Below are 6053 nucleotides of genomic sequence, written 5' to 3'. Positions count from 1 at the left end.
ATTCCCACTTCACATCCCAGTTTCCTGTCCACCTCCCCTACAATGGCATCTGCTGGGCCTGTTCAGGCAAGTGTGCTCATCTGACTGAATATAATACATAAGGAGGGTATATGCGCACCTGTGTGTGTGCACACACCTGTACTCAGATATTCCTAGAGGATGTGCTAGATACAGAGAATAATACTATGTGCTCTTCTCTATATATTACTATATACTCTATACTATATTCTCTATATACTCTAAACTACCCAGCCTCTTCCTGGAAGCATTGACATAGATCTAACACTCAATAGTGGATCACTATTAGAGCTGGAGCCATGGTTACAGCTGCTACCAGGGCCCAAACCAGGCTATTATCTCAAAATAGGTGCCAGCATCATGGAGGAAGGAGGTGAAGGCTTTAACTAGCATTTCTTCAGTCTGCACCCTCTTCCAAAGAGCAGGTACAATATGCTAGGTTAAGCAGCACTGGAAATTTCTAAATCGAATGTTTTTAAGTATGAATAAAAAAGAACTAACTGTTCAATAGCATCCAGAAGCCAAAGCTGAAATGCACCTCCTGATGAATCCTTTCCTTACATTTTTATTATCTTCACTTCCTCTGTGTAGATGAGAATAGCATTAGAAGATGCACTGGTCCTGTCTCCTTGTTTTATTGGGGAAGCTGAAGCCTGGAGAAGTTCAGTGCTATTCCAGCTCTGGCAGCTATATCTACAGGGGTTTGGGAGAAGTCGCAGTACCAGAAGAGCCGCAGGCCGCTTGGTATAGAAAAAGGTCAACCTTTGAAGCTGTATCTTGACTGGGATGAACTTGTTCCTTTCTCTCTGGCCTCTTCGTCAGCATAGCCACCATCAGCCTTTCATCATGTGCCTGTTTACTTTGTGTTTCACTAAATGCCCTTTATAGGCCTTGAAGAAGCTATTTTAGTAGCTTCCTGGACATAGACAATGTTTTGTTTAGGCCCCACCTTGTATTCAGGGTGTCTGGGGCCTGTTGAAGTTGATTGAGAGAGAAAGAGACAAGTATTCAGACGGAGATAGTTACAGATCTGGCTTCAGATCTTTCCCCTCTGTCCCCCAAATGCCTCTCTCTCTCTCTCTGTTCCTTCCTTATTCCTCACAGTTAGAACTCTATACTAACCCTTGAAATGGTTCTGGAAACAAATGAAATCTTTGAAATAAAGTTCACACTCTGGAAAGTCGACACAATATCAGAGTTTCATCCACAATTACAGTCTTAAATCAGAGAGCCCTTAAGAAACATCTCTGTACCACAAATTATAATATAGCCATAAAATCTTTTCTGTAATAAGTAATTTTCCATGAAAAAAACACTTCTCAGTCTTCCAGGACATAGCTGAAATATGACTTAGATTGCAGTTGGGTTTTGTGCATTTTTTAAATGGAAAGAAGACTTCAAATTCCCTAAGCATGATGCATTTTTAATCTTACAGAGCTTGACTTCTCAGTAGAAACCCATGCTAGAGAAGGGAGCTTATTTTCCAGAGGAGCTTTCCTGACCTTACCCTCCAGAATGCTAAGCATTGATTTATCAACTGTTTGCATGGGTAGGAAGGCTTTGGGCAGAATAAAGGAGCCAGCCACTTTCCCCTTTTCCTGGAGACAAGACAATGTATATTTGGGTCCAAACTGGAGCTGAAAAATTAAAATCAAATGTTAGGAAAACTACTCTTATGACAAGTATACACACACACACCAAAAAAAAAAAAAAAATGGGGCTTCCCAGGTTGTGCTAGTGGTAAAGAATCTACCTGCCAGTGTAGGAGACACAAGAAATGTGGGTTCAATCCCTAGGTCAGGAATATCCCCTGGAGCAGGCAATGGCAACCCACTCCAGTATCCTTGCCTGGAAAATTCCATGGACAGAAGAATCTGGCAGGCAGAAGAGCCTGGTGGCTTAAGTCCGTGGGACCACAAAGAGTCAGATACGACTGAGTACATGCACACACACACACACACAAATAGATCTCCTGTGTTGAAGGACATTAGAAAATGTTTTCTTATACTCTACAATTTAGACATCTTAAATCTGAATTAGTTTAAATAGAGTCTTGCCTAGAGGCAAGGCTATGCATTAGACATGCTTGCATGCTATGGCCGTCCCCAAAGTCCCTGCTACTCTGATCCCAGATCAAAATGATAGAAATCAATCCCCCAAGGTTGAAAACCTCACTGAAGTAGGACCAAAAAGGCCAGTCCTCATCCAGCCAACAAGAAACATGGATTCTTCTGGAGAAACTCCAAACACTCTTGAGTATGTAGGTCTTCTTGCTCAATATGGACACCAAGAGGCAGATGACGGAGTTCAGGACTTTATATTTTGTTGTTGTTCAGTTGCTAAGTCTTGTCAGACTCTTTGTGACCCCATGAACTGCAACACACCAGGCTTCCCTGTCCTTGACCATCTCCTGGAGTTTGCTCAAACTCATGTCCATTGAGTCAGTGATGCCATCCAACCATCTCATCCTCTGTCACCCTCTTCTCCTCTTGCCCTCAATCTTTCCAAGCATCAGTGTCTTTTTCAATGAGTTGGCTCTTTGCATCATGTGGCCTAAATAATGGAACTTCAGCATCAGTCCTTCCGATGAATACTCAGGGTTGATTTCCTTTAGGATTGACTGATTTGATCTCCTTGCTGTCCAAGGGACTCTCAAGTGTCAGTCATTGACTTTTTAAGATTTTGGAGACTGGCAAGATTCAACTGCCTCTTCCGAAAATAAAGTTATGTATAGTATCATGTCATCTGCAAATAGGGTTTTACTTCTTTTCTGATCTGGATTCCTTTTATTTCTTTTTCTTCTCTAATTGCTGTAGCTAAGACTTCCAAAACTATGCTGACTAATAGTGGTGAGAGTGGACACCCTTGTCTTGTTCCTGGTCTTAGAATGCTTTTAGTTTTTTACCATTGAGAATAGTGTTTGTTGTGGGCTTATCATATATGGCCTTTACTATGTTGAGGTAGGTTCTTTCTATGGCCATTTGTTTTTATCATAAATGGGTGTTGAATCTTGCCTAAGGCTTTTTCTGCATCTATTGAGATGATCATATGGCTTTTATCTTTCAATTTGTTAATATAGTGTATCACATTGATTTATTTGCATATATTGAAGAATCCTTGCATCTCTGGAATAAACCCAACTTGATCATGGTGTATGAGCTTTTTAATGTGTTGTTGAAGCCTCTTTGCTAGGATTTTGTTGAGGACTTTTGCATCTATGTTCACAAGTGATATTGGCCTGTAATTTTACTTTTTCTGTTGTCTTTGCCCGGTTTTGGTATCAGCATGTTTGTGGCCTCATAGAAGGAGTTTGGAAATGTTCTTTCCTCTGCAATATTTTGGAAGATTTTCAGAAAAACAGGCTTTAGCTCTTTTCTTGGTATTTGATAGAATTCCCCTGCAAAGCTATCTGGCCATGGGCTTTTGTTTTTTGGGAGATTTTTTATTATAATTTATATTTCCGGGTTTGTAACTGGCTTGTTCATAATTTCTATTTCTTCCCGGTTCAGTCTTTGGAGGTTGAATTTCCTAAGAATCTGTCCCCTTCTTCTAGATTGTTCATTCTATTAGCATGTAATTGCTCATAATATTTTCTTATGATCCTTTGTGTTTCTGTGTTGTCTGTTGTAACCTCTCCTTTTTCATTTCTAATTTTGTTGATTTGATTTTTCTCCCTTTTTTTTCTTGATGAGTCTGGTTAGTGGTTCATCAGTTTTGTTTATCCTCTCAAAGAATCAGCTTTTAGTTTTATTAATCTTTGCTTTTGTTTCCTTCATTTCTTTTTCATTTATTTCTGCTTTTATCTTTATGATTTCTCTCCTGCTGACTTTGGGGTTTACAGGTGAATGGATAAAGAAACTGTGGTACATATATACAATGGAATACTACTCAGCCTTAAAAGGAACACATCTGAGTCAGTTCTAATGAGGTGGATGAACCTAGAGACTATTATATAGAGTGAAGTAAGTCAGAAAGAGAAATATAAACATTGTATTCTGATGCATGGAATCTAGAAAGATGGTACTGATGAATTTATTTTCCAGGCAGCAAAGGAGAAATAGATATAGAAAACAGACCTAAGGACATGGGCAGAGGGGAGAAGGGAGAGGGTGAGTTGTATGGAGAGAGTAACGTGGAAATTTATGATGCCATATGTAAAATAGACAGCCAATGGGAATTTGCTGTATGACTCAGGGAACTCAAATGGGCACTGTGACAATATAGAAGGGTGAGATGGGGAGGGAGATGGCAGGGAGGTTTGAGAGGGAGGGGACATGGGTGTACCTATGGCTGATTCCTGTTGATGCATGACAGAAAACCACAAAATTCTGTTAAGCAACTAAATTTTTAAAAAATTTTTTAAATAAAGTGGAAAAAAATTAAGTTAGGCAACTTTTTTTCAGATTCAACAGTCATTTGTTGAGCACAGTAAGACACTGAAGACTGAATAACAGACATCTTTCCTGTCTTCATGGTACTTGCAGTTTTGCACTGTAGAGATTTTCAATCTGTATGTGGCTGTGGTACAAAAATGAGAAGTAGGCTGAACTGAAATACCTCATACAGTTTATGTCCTGATCTAAAGAGCCAGAAAGGGGCCTGCCTGGGGAAATACATTTTAGAGTAAGCCCCTTAAATGAGACTTAAGGGAGGGTTAGGAATTGGGTGGCAAACAAGTCACTATGTGAGGAAGTGTTCCTAGCATTAGTGGCCTATAGAAGCAAGAATATAGAATGTCTTAGGAACACCTTATTTTGGGCTTCTATAACAAAATCCCTTAGACTGAGTGGCTTAAAGAATAAAAAAGAAATTCTCACAATTCTGGAGGGTGGGAAGTCCAAGATGAAAGTGCCTGCAGATTCAGCGTCTGGTGAGAGCTCTCTTCCTGGTTTGCAGATGGCCGCCTTCTTCCTATATCCTCACATGTTAAGCTAATCCCATTTCAGGGGCTCTACACTCATGAACTAAGTACCTCCCAAAGGCCCCATCTCTAAAAATCATTACACTGGTGATTAAGGTTTCAGTATAATTTGGGGTGTACACAAATACACCTAACAAGCGTTGAAAGACTAGAGTGTAGAAAATGAGGGAGAAGTTGGTGGAAGGTTAGAATGGAGAGAGACAGAGCTAGATAAGAAGTACACTACAGGCTATGATAAGAGATTTAGTTACTTGCATATTTTTGAGATTAATTCTTCGTCAGTTGCTTCGTTTGCTATTATTTTCTCCCATTCCAAAGACTGTCTTCACTTTCTTACAGTTTGCTTCGTTGTGCAAAAGCTTGTACATTTAATTAGGTCCCATTTGTTTATTTTTTCTTTTATTTCCATTATTCTGGGAGGTGGGTCATAGAGGATACTGCTGTGATTTATGTCGGAGAGTGTTTTGCCTATGTTTTCCTCTAGGAGTTTTATAGTTTCTGGTCTTACATTTAGATCTTTAATCCATTTTGAGTTTATTTTTGTGTATAGTGTTAGAAAGTGTTCTAGTTTCATTCTTTTACAAGGGGTTGACCAGTTTTCCCAGCACCACCTGTTAAGAGATTGTCTTTTCTTCATTGTATATTCTTGCCTCCTTTGTCAAAGATAAGGTGTCCATAGGTGCATAGATTTATCTCTGGGATTTCTATTTTGTTCCATTGATCTATATTTCTGTCTTTGTGCCAGTACCAAACTGTCTTGATGACTGTATTTTTGTAGTAGAGCCTGAAGTCAGGCAAGTTGAGTCCTCCTCCATTCTTCTTTATCAAGATTGCTTTGGCTATTCGAGGTTTTTTGTATTTCCATACAAATTATAAAATTATTTGTTCTAGTTATCTGAAAAATACCATTGGTAGCTTAATAGAGATTGCATTGAATTTATAGATTGCTTTGGGTAGTATACTCATTTTTGCTATATTGATTCTTCCAATCTATGAACATGGTCTATTTCTCCACCTATTTATGTCCTCTTTGATTTCTTTCATCAGTGTTTAATATAGGTCTTTTGTTTCTTTAGGTAGATATATTCCTAAGTATTTTATTCTTTTAATTGCA

The sequence above is a fragment of the Bison bison genome, unplaced genomic scaffold, assembly GCF_000754665.1.
Source record: "Bison bison bison isolate TAMUID 2011002044 unplaced genomic scaffold, Bison_UMD1.0 scf7180017864259, whole genome shotgun sequence".
Taxonomy (NCBI): domain Eukaryota; kingdom Metazoa; phylum Chordata; class Mammalia; order Artiodactyla; family Bovidae; genus Bison; species Bison bison.
Note: the sequence above shows the minus strand (reverse complement) of the source record.